This window comes from Acromyrmex echinatior, chromosome 1 (genome assembly GCF_024713525.1).
Source record: "Acromyrmex echinatior isolate Ae372 chromosome 1, ASM2471352v2, whole genome shotgun sequence".
Lineage (NCBI taxonomy): Eukaryota > Metazoa > Arthropoda > Insecta > Hymenoptera > Formicidae > Acromyrmex > Acromyrmex echinatior.
Genome location: NC_141852.1, coordinates 12,788,958 through 12,805,577, shown reverse-complemented (window position 1 = coordinate 12,805,577; position 16,620 = coordinate 12,788,958). Strand labels below are relative to the sequence as shown.

Sequence of the window (16,620 nt, the reverse complement as noted above, 5' to 3'; positions counted from 1 at the left end):
TCAATGCATAACAAAGCAGCGCATGCAAAAGCGATATCGCTTCTCTTTGCATACGATATTACTTGTACACACAAATGCATCTATCTTTTCAAGTATTTGTGTCTTCTAGTAAATTGTGTCCAATAATGTTACATGATGATTAAATAATAGATCGCGACGCGGAAGTTTAATTAAGAATACAATAGGCACTGAAGTTCAAATCGAGTATACGGTATAAAAGCGGAGGAGTGTAAAAGTAGGATACTTTTCCACGGTATAAGAAACGAAAGTCTTATGTTACAACTATAATGGCGTTGTAACTCTGCGATTTAAAGATCATAAATATTACGACTAAATTTAGACTGGGATAAATCACACAGTTGCATTGCGAGAAATGTGCATTTCGAAATATAATCTTCGCTAATAGTGCAAATAATTTTACGATTAACAAGGACAGTATCATTATTGTTAATGGAATGATCGAAGATACTGGCATTTATAGCATGTAATTTATAGAATAATTTATAGAATGTCAGTTAAACGTATTATGTTTCATAACGAAAAAGATATTATTATGTTTCTTTATTATAAATTCTATTTCATGCATAAGTCTGTGAATTCATTGTTAAGGATTAAATAAATCTTTAAAATAAGTTCTAGTTTTTTTGTATGACATTATAAAATATTGCCTTATGGAAAAATAACTACGTTTAAATTACATTAGATAATAATTATATTTGACTTGCGCAATTTTGTGTACCATAGATGATTTAATTATAATAAATCCAATTCTATGACAATTGATGGCATAATTTTTACATAAATTTAAAGAAAATCTTTTAATGTAACATGCTTCTATTGCAAAATTGTAATAAATTATTGATTCTATGTTGTCAATAATTTGCGTGATTAACATTAATTTTAACGTCGAAAATAAATGTCTACTATAAAATATCGTAGACATTATGTAAATTTGTGTGTCTAAAGAATCATAAATATGTAATATTTAAATCTTTAATGATTTTAATAATATAAACAAGTTAAATTTATGCAATAATTAAAAGTTTGAAATGAAAACAAAAAAGTCATTCAAAAGTATAAAAATAACTTTCCATTATTTAAAAATTATTATGTTAAAAATCATTAAAACTCGTTTTTCATATTTAATCTTTGAATTTATGCATGTTAAAATTAAGATCTATTAAAAGCAGTTTGGATAGAAATAATAGCATATTTCGTGATAGTCGAACCGTTTAAACTGCGGAATAGAACGACTTTGATCGTTCGTCAGAAATTGATCCTGATTTATAATCCTTTGATCTGATTCTACAACGTTCATCGTTTAAGTAATCGTTTATCATTACCGTTAATTTGACCGATTCACCATTAATCGCGCAATTTTGCGCGACTTGTCGATCATGCCGTGACTACCTCCGTTTATCCGCACGAATCACATAACCGCAATCCGATGTTCGCATTTTGCAAAAATTCCACCTTACAGTGCACTCCGTTCATCTTATTTGTATGTGAGAGAACAATTTGATTAAGAAATTTTTGTATAATCTGTAAATACAATGTTTGCAAGAAAATTAATTAAATTATTTAGAAAAGTAATTGCTGAAACAAACGGCCTCGGAATTGTCAATACAACTGTCATTACTTAGTATGATGTCATTTTACATTTTTTGTAAATATCATTAGTTTTCTCCATAGTATGCGCATGATGACTATCTACGGATAGATTTTATCCTTATAATATGCTAGTCTCTCGAAGACGCTACGTGTCCTTGCGAAATTCCTCACCAAGAACCTTTAACTAACTTTATTAGTAGTAAACATAAAAAAAACTCGGAATGTGACACTCGCATACCAAACAATGGTAAGCAACTTCTTTTTCTTGTAAAATTACATGAAAATATTTCGAATAATTAAACGTAATTTATAATTAAGCAATGTGGCAATGCTTTTTAAGGTGCAGTGTTTTATCATAAAGAAAAATTCTCAAAGCTTTATAATTACTAAAGCAAAAAATATTACAAAGCTTTTTTTATAAACTATTAATTCAGAATTACTTTTAGATTAAAATCGATTTAAAAATAAATTAAATTTACATAAATTTTCATTCAATTTTAATTTATATATATATATATAAATCTATTATTATTGTTACTCGTTATGCTACCTGTTTGTTTTAATTTTTCCTTACAAACTTAATCCTACAAGTATCCAAATATTATTTAGATTAATGCAAATAACTAAAGCTCTACCTCAATGTAATTTAAAAATTATACACGCGCGCGAATACATCTCTAACTGCGCGTGTTAATCCGTATCTCACTATAAAGAACGCATGCGCATCCTTATCATAAAGTGCACGAGTCATAAATTCACGGAATACTGTCGACATGTGTGGAAGGCATTATCCTTTCAGTGCTCCTCTAACATCATGAATCACCGACGTTAACAACAGGTCGGTCGACCATCGTAATCCATTTTCATGCTCGCGTGGTCGCTCTACTTATTTATCACCTTTAAGCGCACATCGGAAATAAATTATTAAAGCACTATTTTCGCATCATTCTAGCTATAAAACTTACAAGCGTAATTAATGCTGGCCGGATGTTCTATGTCGGTTGCCGTCGCATTGGCATTCGCTGAATTATTGATGCATTGCTACATCATTAGTATTATTTAAAAGAACAGTCTGCAAAAATCAAATATTCAAGCAATCACTGCCAACAGTAAATTTACACATCTATGACAAAAGTTAATTAACGATTAAAATTGAGTTTAGATAGAAATACTTGATAAATTATCAAGAAACAAGACAATTTATATTTTTCTCTTCAAACAGTCAGATTTTTAAAATAATTGTATAAGTATTATTTATCGACATTGATAAAATTTTCTTAAACATATTTCTTCTTTTGTTCTCTTTCTGTATTCATCAAGCATGAAATTACAGTTCGTCAATCATTAAAATCAAGGATGAAGTGCAATATTTCTTTTTTTAAACAAAGAAACTGAACATCTGTTTTGCTTCGGTAGAATTTTTTATGATGCGCAAAATCAAGTTTATATTATGAACAATAATAATTCTAATCATATTTTAACATTATCTTTAATGTAATATATTCACAATTGGTATTATAGGTAATAGGTAATGTTGACAAAATTATTATGTAGCATTATCCAATATGAGCATATGACTGATTCTATTTTCTTCTTTTCATACCAACATAAAAGAATACTGGTAGCATATATGCGCAATTAATTATTAATAGGTTGACATTTTACATATATTAACGCAAATAAGTTGAACGCGGATAAAAGACCAATTATTAGAAACCAGCTCGTTCACAACATTCATTATCGATGGAATAATAACGAAACGAGAAAAAAAAACGATCTCTCGTCCTTCGTACAATCGTGACTCAATCTTTCTTTATATTATAAGAAGAATAATATACCATGTGAATTTCTATCTGGGTATTTAAATCTAATATGTAATAATCTTTGGAAGTCTTTCTAATAAGAGTCTAATAGAAATGTTTCCTCTTCGTCACAAATGTGCTTTTCCATCGTCTTTTTTTTTTTTGCTTTCATTCATATTTTATACAATCACTCTGCTGCCCTATTCTGTAACTCTTAATGAGTGTCGATATCGTTACAGAGTTGCGCAAATATTTTATATGGTAAAAAAGCTACGCAACGACATATAACGATATCGACATTGTCAGTAAAAGTCACAGAAGGTATGTTTGATGGAAGTTAATTAAAGTTTCGTCATAAAAACGGTTAGATATGAACATTATATGACTAAAGTTTTACAATTATGAAGAGATCTAACATTTAAGAAGAGATAGTGTTTCCAAAATGACTATCAAATTCCCTTCAAGAAAATCCTCAAGAGATGCAATCAAATTATTCAAATTAATTAAGAAACGAATGTTATATTTAAAATTAAATTTTGAGAGAATATTCATATAACTTATGTCTTCTCAGCGTCTTATCAGCGGATAAAATCATGTGTTTTGATTAATTGTAGGACCAACTTGCCCAAGTCGACAATTGTTTATACATTTAAATGAATATATTTTGACAACACGAAAGAGTCTTTTCATCCATCTATCTATCATTTTCTATTAGTTGGATACGGAAATACAATTATACCGTCGATTGTCTCGTCGTGCGGCATCTTACCAATAATGTATTTCTCTATTCGCGCACGGCGCTAATCGTAAGTATTAAATCTTTCGTAACAACAAAAGGTCACCGTGTTGATGCACTAAGAGAAGAGATCGAACCGCCTCTATCATAGTACGTATCCTTTCCCGTGGCCTTTCTCTTTCACTATATACAGGTTGCTGCGCTTTCCCCTCGCCTTGCAGCAATGTAGGGTTCGATGTCGCGGATCGATCACGGGTATACTTCGAAAATCGATTCGATAAAGAGAAACGCATCGAAGAAAGTCAATATCTTGGAAATAATAACAACGAGTTAGGTAAGGATAAATTTCCATTTTCACAGTAAATCTTGCATGTCGTTGGAATGGCGATGACAAAGAGCTCCGAGTTCGCGTTCGTTCTTGCGCAAACGGAACAAAGTCGTGCAAGGCCAAGCCAATGCCACATTTCCGAACCACGCTGGCAGTCTCTTTTAAGCATTTTGTATTACGTGGACTAAGGAGTTAGTTCGATCAGGAGAAATCGGTACAGCACTTAATGCGTGGTCGCTATAACACGTTACACGTCTAATTAACGCGTTCAGCGCTTGTAATTAACAGACGCTGAACGCGTTAAAACGGCAGTTATATTATACGTTTCAGAAATTAAAAGCTTACCCATTGCCTTAATTCGTTTCTCTTTCTTTTCTTTTTCGATAACGTAATTTCTAGTTTAGAAATGGCTGCGTTTGTATATTTCGTATCTATGTGAAATCATGAAATCATTCATTTTTGTAATTTATATAAATTTAATTATAAAACTTTCTACACTTCTACACTTTTATACTCAAGTCTTGATTTGATGTTAACAATAATTTAAAAAAGAACATCCAAAAAACAAAATTTGAACCATCAAAATATATATAGTTAAAATTCTCGTGTCATCAAAATATGCATTTGAGAATCAAATTGAGTACAATTGCAAAAAAAATTTCTTTATGTTATTCTAATATATAATAATATAAAGAATTGTCACAGAGATGTTTTCAAAATTTACTTTTAGAAGTACCTTTTATACGATTTTATTTCGTAATTATTATATGAAAGATCAAAGAGCGCTACTCAAAGAGTAATTATTATATGAAAGATCATCGTACATCATATCCTCGTCTATAATACCCTCTTCCGATTTAATAGGATCGGCTCTCTTAGAGTAAATGTACTAATCTGACCGTGCATCAATACCAGAATCGCAGCGCGAAGGACTTCTTTGGCCCAGAAACGTCACTAGTGCAGTTACCAGCCACTCGTAGTAAGTCCGACCGACACGCAGTCGAGTCCGTTATGCAATTGCACGTCCTGCAGACGGCTGGGGTCCACTTCGTGACGACAACGACGACCGAATTAGGACAACCATGCGCTACCGAGGACACTATAATGCACTTTAACGCTGATGCAGGCCTTCCTGCAATCTACGCCTCATCCCAACGCGAACGTAACGGGCTGCCTCGTTCGCTTTGCTGTAATGAATAGAGTGCATTCTTATCTAACGATAAATGCTACATGACGATCGTGGACATCAAATCAAGTCAATTCTATCCTGACGATATGAACATTTTATAAACATCTGTCTGATATTCGTTGGTTATATACGATTTAGAAGATAAAATATTAAAATCGTATCCAAGTATAAAAATTAAACTAGATAAAAACAAACATTATATCACGATAATAGTGAAAAACCGATAATTACATAATTGACTATTTAACTTAATAGTCTTTTATTGTCTTGTCTATGACATCATATGTGTGTTTAAATAATTAGATGTAGACTTGCTTTCGTTAATACTGTCAATATTATTTCTTAATATTATCAGCATTATTTTGTTATTAATAATAATAATAAATTTGTATGTCTTTGACGTCTTTCCTATTATCGTGTTTCAAAGAATTAAGCGCAATTTCGAATCGATGTTCCTACAGATATAAATAAATATATTGACAATAAAATGTTTTGTATTCAATTCGCGTTAAGGTGCAACTACGACGATACTAATTGCATGACCAGAAAAAAAACGCGCAAGCGATGTCCACGAAGAAATATGTGCGTTGGTTTCTCTTTATGCATGCCAATCATGCATCACGCAGATGAGTCTCATCTCGCACCGCATAAGGTATGCAAAAGTCTATATTTGTCTCTCTTTATTTTTCTCGCGTGACCACGATTGGAAATGTTGGTTAAGAATTGCGCAAAGTGCTAAATACATGTGTTAACAATTAGACCGCGCACACGCGGTAGAATTGCAAGGTGAAATAAATTTACGAGTTGTTCCGTAAATCAAGATTCATTTAAAAGTGTGCTTTTTGTTTGCTGCAAACATTGAACCGTATTTTTACATTTCTTACGCTTTTGATAACTTTCGCATGGATAATTGTAAAAAAAAATTATCTTATAGAGGAAATTTATCAGAACTTATCTATTTATTGGAATTTATCGGAATTTATTTGATAAATAAAATAGATAAGTTCCGATAAATTGCTTAGAATGGGCAAAACATAGAAATGAAATCTATCTTTGAAAATGAAAATAGACATGTCACTGGAACATGATTAGATATTTTCACATATATATATCTTTTAAAGCTATTAATAAAATAAATAAACTTAGTAAGTTATTTACACGTTACAACCAAATTTTTATTTGTATCATGATGCAATAGGTTAATCTATATCACCTCATATAAATATTTGAATAAAATTAAACCATGAGCACATAATACATGTTTAAAATCTTCATTTAACTTTTAATATATTGTAGAAGAAATTTCTTAATTGATTTCTCTTAATATCATCGCTTCTAAAGACAGTCTTATATAACAGACTACAAACACAAGACAAATACAAAGGAGGCGTTTACATAACGTAAGTTCTCAATGGATTACCTTGTTTATTTTAACTTACATTTTTGTCGTAGCTATTGCTATGTTACTTCGTTAAAGCTTATAGTTTCCAAGAAATTGTTGAGCGGCAAACTTTAAGAACGTTGTGCATTTTACCATGATATTAGTACAAAAGTATTAGTGCAAAAGTCAATCATGCATACTCGCTAAAATCTTTGGAGATGATGCAAAGTTTCAAGACGATACAGACGAGTGTCGCGACATAATTCGTTGTCGCTTGACAACGTTAGGTAATTACTGAATGCTTGACGCATACGTAATGTTCATGTCAGTTTTGCGCGTCAAATTTATCGCGACGCAAGAATGCGTTATCGGAGAACAGATGCGAGAAGCGAGAATCGCATAACAATTCTAAGGGCGAGTCTCGCTTTCACGCTCGTAATGAAGAGGAGTTCTTTTGGAGAAAGCGATGCTGTTCCCATGCATATTTAACACATAACTTCCTTACTTAACATATCATTGCCGATAGTAATGGGCATCGGCATGAGATGCGCTATATCTTACATAAATATGCAAATCCAAAATTTCGAGTTTCATAAATATTTTGTGTTTTTTTGTTTTTTTTTTATAAACGTGTCTGCTTTAAAATCTCTTTTAATAAGTCATTTATTCTCACATTATTATATGGCGTTACTGTGTTACGTGCTGTATTTGTGCTTTCATTATTATATTATTAATTAATTGGAGTGTTGTTTTCAATTAATGAGAAACAAGTTTGTTTTTAAGCGCATGTTGCAGCTAATATATTATAAAAATAGATAAATTTACTTCCATTTACTAATAAAGTAGCTAATCAAACATTCAGCAATCAAAATCATTTTTACTGAATTTTAAAGAAACAATAGATATGTTCATTATGTTCCATGTACCCTGTACGCGCATATGTAACTTTATTTTTCCAAAAATTCATCAATTTTCTCAACGTTTACCAACACCGCCTTTGTGGGAAATGGTATTTTTAAATTTCCACCAGCAGCGAGTTTAACGCGGGAGGGCTCTGTAGACCTCCTAGAGAGGAGAAAAATACGTAATAATAACTGTCTCTGTGTAAAGATCTTGGAGCAATGGCCTATCAAGGTCGCGTTGTGATTGCACGCGTGGACGCACTCCCTCGAGGTGGCTGGAAGGTACCCGAGAGAAGCGCTTAACAGCAACGATCCATCCTCCGTGTCTCGTCAGAAGTGACCTTCGTGACGTAACGGAGCGAAAAACCGCGTGAGTTCTATTACGTGTTCTGCACGCTAGTTTCATTACGCGCCAGCAAATTACACATTTCTGGAAGCGTATCAAGTGCGTTTCAGGTACAAGACAGGTGTGAGTGATCGCGCGACAGCGAAATGAACTAGCGATGATAAACCACCATCATTAGACTGCCATAGAGGACTACATCTCGTCGCGACTATCGCAACAACGATTAAAATCAACTTTTCGCTCGTATCTCATTCTACCAAAAAATTTACACGCCGGATGGAAAAAGGCGAATTATTTCCAATATATGCTCCATGTATAATATTTATGCATGTAATTATTAGGTGTTGGAATTAATTCGTAGCGTTTTACAAGTGATGGGAAGTACTTTCATTAATGTATTTTTTAATGCTCATGTGAAATAAATAACATTCTTTCATTAAAAAACGCTACGAATTAATTCCAACACCTAATACTATTCAAGAAAAAAATACCTAATTATAAGATATAAATATAAACACATCATTATTGTTTCATATGCGGATTGATATCTCAAAAGTATCGTGGATGAAATCTATTATAAATTTTTTTAGAAATTTTTTTTCTAAAGTTGATTAGAAAATTATTTTATTTATCTTAATTTATCATCTTAGTTAAGAAATGGATAATTTTTGACTATTTATTTTTTAAGCATTATAAAATGAATAAGCAAATCTTGTAGAGAAATTGTGAAACCAGTTATAAGCTCATGATAGCACTAAAGTTTTAAATAAACTTGGTAATTTAAAATAGCTCCATAAAGCTAGCAGGACCAATGTATCATTTCTTGGAAATATAAAATTTTTGATATTATAGTACAAAATAGTACAAATTCAATCCTATTGATTTCTGACATTTTTTTTTCTTTTATTTTATATTGGTTCTACCAGCTTAATATTAAGCTAGCATTACCACGATTTTTTTCGAAATGACACACAAAATTATCATTAATAATACAAAATAAGTACTAAAAATTCCGATAAATCCGATTTGATTCTGTTGATTTGATCCTGCTAGCTTTATACAGCTGTCTAAAATTAGAAGTTGTAAATAAGGTTGAAGTTACAAAAAGAAAAAAACATGGAGCGCCAGGACAAAAACCAGGCGCCTACGTTGGATACACGCCAACTTTTCGAGTCCCACAATAGTATCTTATCGTTCGTTGCTCTCACGACAGCAGTGCAATGTTAATTTACACGAGAAGCGTTGTGGTTCGTTGAATTTCTAGCGTGGAAAGAATCTATTATCGAGTATTTTAGGAAAAAAATAACAAAAAACTTTTTTACGTCGTGTTACAGTGAACGAAACGGCAGCGAAGCACGCGACTCTCTAAGAATTATTCGTTCAGAAATTATGAAAATGTTAAATTTACGAAATGTATATTTCGTGCGACAAGTACCTATTTTTGTTGCCAAATACTAGCGACTAATTTTAATTCTGGCATGGCGATATCACGTTGCACAATTTGCATTGCGTTGATCGCATAGCAGACCAATAATAAAATGATTAATAAAAAATTAATGGAAACTTTGATTAATGATGAAATCAATATTGAATTACGATATAAATTATAGATAATTTTCAGTTTATTATGGAATTAACCAAAAGTAACATTTAGTAGTATCATTGCGGTCAATGTCGATTATATGATGATATAATGATAAGTTAGCGTAAAGAGTAACAATTAGGAGACAAACTTGGCATTTTCATTGCGTAAAACGAATTCTCACATAAGCATTTTCGTAAATGATAAATGATATTCTCCTCTATTTAATAAATTACTTTCGGCTTTCGCTATTTGGGAACAAAATTATCAACAACTATTAGGTGTTGGAATTAATTCGTAGCGTTTTTTAATGAAAGAATGTTATTTATTTCACATGAGCATTAAAAAATACATTAATGAAAGTACTTCCCATCACTTGTAAAACGCTACGAATTAATTCCAACACCTAATATTATTATTGTCGCTTTTACTAATATTAGTGGAATAAATTTCGAAGCAGATGCAATTGTAAAGATTAGAAATGCTGCAAGTAACAGACTTAGTCTGGCAGCCTTTGAGAGGTGTTTAACTGCCTCAATGTCGAAGCCAACTCGATGCGAGATACTTGATGCTTGCATACCGATCGAGGACAAATCGTGATGCGAATCATAAATGGTTTTGATGACCTTTGTATACGTTCACTCGCGCTTTCATGATGCAGTGTGCCGAGCCCTTTGCTAATATCGAAAATCTCATAGTGAGATTCAGCGTCAGGTGTGTTTTTGAACAAATGATTCGCAAATTAAGTAGCATTATTTTAAAACGTAAAATCCAAAAATTGGGGATTTTAAAGATCTATCTAATTTTTAAGTAAATTTTTAAGTAAATTTTTCTTAAAAAGAATCAATTAAATTAAACAATAATAAAGACAAATAATAATACAAAATGTTAAATATATATATTTATTTCAAAGCTTAAAATTTCGCATTTAATGATTAATCCGAACATTTCAAACTGCACAGAGCCCTTCATCAACGGTGAATATATGTATGTATAATATATAAAATATATATATTAGGTGTTGGAATTAATTCGTAGCGTTTTACAAGTGATGGGAAGTACTTTCATTAATATATTTTTTAATGCTCATGTGAAATAAATAACATTCTTTCATTAAAAAACGCTACGAATTAATTCCAACACCTAATATTTTTTTTTGTATGATATAACATAAATACAAATGTGTTACTAAAAAAAAAAAATAAATCTAGTATATGTTGTAATATATAATATCTAAAAAAAAGGAGCAACAGATAAAAAAAATAAATCTAGTATATGTAATATATCTAAAAAAAGGAGCAACAGATTCTCTCTTCACTCTTTCGACAAATAGATCAAGATTTTTTTTTTATATATTTTCTTAAGATATTTATATTATTGATCTTAACTTAACGTTTTCCGATATTCAATGACGACTAAAGCTCTGTGTCGCTCGAAACGTTCGGGTTAATAATTAAATGTAAAATTTTAGGCTTTGAAATAAAAATATATTATTATTAGGTGTTGGAATTAATTCGTAGCGTTTTACAAGTGATGGGAAGTACTTTCATTAATGTATTTTTTAATGCTCATGTGAAATAAATAACATTCTTTCATTAAAAAACGCTACGAATTAATTCCAACACCTAATACGTTTAATATTTAGCCTTGTTTTATTTTTATATTGTTGTTTAATATTCACAAGCTCGATTTATTAATTTTCTTTTCAATTAAATTAATAAATTGTATAACATCAGATAAAAATTCGATTAATATAGGTTCTTCTCCTATCAAATTTCTGAATCGTGCATTTCCTTAACTTTTGATGTGCGGAAATTCTAGTTATCGAGTTAGAAACGACAACTTTCGATTCCACGACTGAAGAAATTTCATGGAGTTCCGGTATATATGAGAGATCTCTTGCAGTCGCGTCGTATTCTCTCTCCGCAAAAGAGTCATCGTTTCCGCTCTGTCGGTCGCGATTTCCCGACTTTCACAGAATCGACCGTTGCGATGTAAAATTGGCCAATCTGTGATTAATGTAGTTCAGGTGCGAAGGAAAGGCGATCTTCTTTTTAGCCGCAATTTATTAACTATTATTACCAGTCTTACGAGAGATTAGCTAACTCAGTATTAATAATGAAGACGTACAATTTCTTATTGCCTTATGATTTATGAAGTCTTCGTAATTATGTATCATGACATCAAAAATGTCTATAATAAATAAGTCAAACCTATATTATAAAATGAGCTAAAAAGAGATTGAGGGAGCTATTTTTAATTATTTTATCATTCGCGTTAAAATTTGCGATTGCTTTTCAATTTCACGAAAAATGTCAATTTTTGTAAGGAATTTTTGTAAGAATTGTGTGTTGATTTTTGAAGTGCTATATTTAAGGTATTGATGCACATAAATAATTAAAACTGCAAAATAGATTTCTTTATATAATTTAAAATTGTCAAGTTTGATTAAAAAATAAACTTATCAATCATATCACAATTGCGCCATTACTAATCCATAACAATTTATCTCGCTCCACTTGATTTTGATGCTGAATTGACATCGCGCAGTCATTCCTGCTATTGGTTTAGCATTGAAGTAAAGAGCGACACGGAGACAGATAGGCATGATTTAGCAACATGACGCGTAACATTGATATTCGGAACGCGGAACGCACTCAGGAAAAGAGAGATAATTTAATGAGCGTTGCACCGTAAGGCTAACTTTTGATTATTCGTTTATGCATATGATATCTGCTGGACGTCAGTTAGATGGTCTCTCATGGTCGCGGAGTACTCGTCATTAATATCCATGAGTTAAGTTTAAGCATATCCGGCTGTGCGTTTTCGGTTTCGAGCACGTAGAACATAATTTATGACTATCGTGAGACACGAACAATCGATTGCACATTCTATACATTTAGCGATACTCCTGCTATTTATTTCTGAGTCCGTTATCTTCTGAACGAGGAGATACGTTATCATCAGCAAGAGAAATGTCCAATTAAAAATGTAATTTTATTTTTAAAAAATCATATCACAACGTTACATGATGAAATCATCTAATTAAAACGGTAAATCACGTAACGAATTATTCCAAATCAGTACGTAATTTTTTTTAAATGATGTAATTTGAAAAATCACATAATATTAGAAATAATTTTATCCGTCATGTGATTTTATAGTTGTCAAATTTTAAAGAATTAAATGATAGAAATGACTGATAGAAAAAAAAAGAACATATCATCATGTGACATTTCAAATTACGTAATTTTAAAAAATCACGTATTGATTGGGAACAATATTTTATGATTTCGTCATATAACTAACTCGTGATTTTTTTCAGTAGATTCTAAATAAAGAGTTGAAATAAAGAATTAAAATCGAATATCTTAACCTTAATTTATACCTTTGGGTCATTCGTGTCCTGCGCATTTCTTTTCTTTGATTTATATATACAACAACATTATATAAACAACAATTGTACATAACAATTTACTATAAACATATAACTTTACAAATATTTTCTAAAAATGTCAAAATATATGTAAAAATTGTTTAATAATTGTATATACTTGTAAAAGTGATGAAAATTAATTCAGGACACAAAGGATCCATTGTGTGTAATAAAGGTACCAAAAACTAAGGTGTGTACTAAGGGTTAACATTGTTATTATGCAATTTATAGACTTTGGTACAATTTAGTTCTTGCGAACTAGTAAATAATTTTTATAAAAAAATAAAGATATTTTCGCGATATTATATTTTTCATTATTTACGCATGTGACATTAAATACCGCAATGCAATTAATAAATTAATAATCAGTGAGACGTAAAATATGTAAAAATGTTAAATATATAATAAAAATTCGAAAAGACTTGATACGCAACGTTACAATCACCGGAAAATATTTCCATCTAAGTGGGTTGGTAAAGCAATTACTATGCGAGGTGCAGCGGAGCACATAACACGCGCCATTATGGTCAGTACAAAGAGACGAGCTATGGATCTAAATTGGTTTCGTTCATCGTTGATCTGTTTGTACGTACAAGTTGCGGTGCACGTGCACCCATGTGCACCCATGGATGATTCGCGGAACGAGAGCATACGGATGCTGCAATATGAGTAGCTAAATGTACTTGACGTCGTTCGCGTTAATTTTACAACATCACCTATTGCCGACAAAATACGTGCGATCCGTTTTTAAATAATTTCACGTTGAATGATGATAAAAAAAGTATTGGAAATTATATAAATCGCAATTTTTGTTTTCTCAGATAATGTTATCACTAAAAAAATTTATAAAGAATATTTAAAAGGAAATTAAAAGGAATTTTGCTTATATTATGTCCTACTTTAAGGAACAAAAAGAAACAGAAAATGATTTCGTAACAGCCGATAGAATAAAAATTAATACTAAATAAGTATATACAACGTCTTATTTTTGCAACATTATTTTTAGACAATTCTAACCAGTTTGAAATAATAGAGGTAGACAAACATACAATTTTGCAATAAAATACTTAGCATAAAGTTTTTGTTAAAGAAAAATTGATTTTAAATAAACTAGTAAATATGACTTCCTTATTCATTTTTTTTTTTCAAAATTTAATTCATCAAAGGCTCTTATTTTTATTCACTAAATATACGTATAATAATTTCGGAAGCTATAAATATATTTCTATCGAAGAAAAATAGATTTCAAGTTGATGAAAGAATATTCGGTTATTATAGAAGATTGCGACAGAAACGAGATGATGTGACAGAAACAACAGTATATAATCGTGATATTATACATGTAATTTTAGCGCTCCGTCGATCGCATCTCCCTTTCTCGAAACGCTCGCCGAATCTGTTCGGACTATTCATGTTCTCTTTCGGAGGATCGCGACACCGGGCACTAATCTTGCAAGAATCATCGAGCGCGAAATTGAAGTCTCGTCGAAGCCTGGGTCCCGCCTTAATTCAAGCCTCCGAGTTCGAGACACGCAATCTTCATCGAGCGTCCCAAGTCGCGTCGACTGTATCCCGACCAAGTATACGCGGCGCTAGTCATTATTTCGTGGTTTTGTAACAGATCCGCGACCGGCATTATGCAATTTAATGACGAGCCTTTTTAATTCTCCCCGACTCGAGAGCGCGCGAATTTCACGTGCAATTTGTAGAAAGACGTTAACCTAGAGCCGATTCAATACCTTAATTCTCGCGAATCGCTTGTAAAAAATTAATCAAATTTATCATTTAATTTGGCACAATAAACAATTGTGTAAAATAATTGTGTAAAATAATATCTGTTAGTTCCTCATCATTTAAATTATGTCTTGTGAACGTTATTAATTTATTATAAATATATTTTTATCCCATTTCCAAGTCGATATATATTTAATTGTTTTTCGTCAAATTTCGAAAATTAAACCTAAAAAGAATGGTATATGAAAAATAAAGCACATATATATGTATATATACGTACATACAACAAACGCATATATAATGACGATAATGCATAACCTCAGCAAACAAACGTGTCAACTTTACTCACCAGGATGGAGGCTTCTCTGGATGGTTTCCGAGAGTTTCTTAGCGAAAAGTATGATAAACGAGCACGTTTATACACACGAAGCACTTTTCGAAGAATCTCGTTCACGCGATAAAACGAGTCACTTTTCAAAGAACTTCCGCCTGCATGCGCCAAAACGAAGCATACCTTCAAAATCACACGCGCTTCAACTGCTTGAAGTTTGCACCAGTTTGAATTGCCAAGCCATGTTGCCAACGTCGATTCGGTGAACCACGCCGATCATAATATATAATATTTGTTTAATCGTATATGTATATATAAAACGTACATACAAAGCAATTTACTACATTTACACGGTACGCTTAATCGGGTTTGATAACATCCGTAGTTATTAAATTGATCAATCATAGCTGTTCCTCGGAAGAATAGATTGACTAATTTCATAACTACCCAGCAAACGAGAATGGATTAAAAATAGATTGAAATTTTTTTCCATTCGAATGCATATTTTATATATATATATATATATATATATATATATATATATATATACAGGGTTGGCCATATTCGACGGAAATCTCCTTGAACCCTATTAAATGATTTTTAAAATGAACAGCAAAAAATGTGTTTTTTCCCATGATTGAAAAAAAAAACATCTTTCCGTCGAATATGGCCAACCCTGTATATATATATATATATATAAATAGCGAATATTTTTTTGGATTTAATTGGATTCAATTGGATTCAATTAGATTCAATTAGACGCAATTGGATTGAAAAACTGCATTTCCTTTCAAAATTTTGAATTAAACAGTATTCACAATATGTGTTATGTGCACAGAAAAAGCTACTATTATTTTTAGATTGAAAGGTATAAAGATATGCTCCATGCAATTCCTATAAATGAATAAAAATTCAGGATTGAAAAGCATTTATTTTAACATTTGTGAATCAATATTTCTGAAAATCTGAATCTATTTCAATTCATTTCAATCCATTCTCATTTGCTGAGTACGGATGTTATTAAATATAAGGATGATTAAAGATGTCGTGTAAATATAGTCGATCATTGACTGATTACTATATTTGATAAGATTTAATATGTTATCTATATAAAATATAATTATCTTATACAAGACATTTTTACACTTGAAAGATAATAAATGTAACAAAGTATATTTTCTTGTCATTTATGAGATAACTATATATTAAACCGACATTCTTACTCTTAGGGAAGTTTGCGTT

The 16,620-nt window shown here is 31.1% G+C and overlaps 1 protein-coding gene across 3 annotated transcripts in view; it reads right to left on the bottom strand.

Annotated features, from left to right (window-relative positions):
- LOC105146873 (hypothetical protein) overlaps nt 1-15,537 on the bottom strand; it is a 36,826-nt gene extending 21,289 nt beyond the window's left edge. For 2 of the 3 annotated variants that reach the window (XM_087414200.1, XM_087414205.1), the window contains exon 1: nt 5,390-5,600. The gene's annotated coding sequence lies outside the window, so the exon portion shown is untranslated. Of the gene's footprint in view, nt 1-5,389; nt 5,601-15,396 lie in introns of those variants that run through there. The other variant, XM_087414201.1, reaches the window with a different exon arrangement.
- Between the last annotated feature and the right edge of the window lie 1,083 nt (nt 15,538-16,620).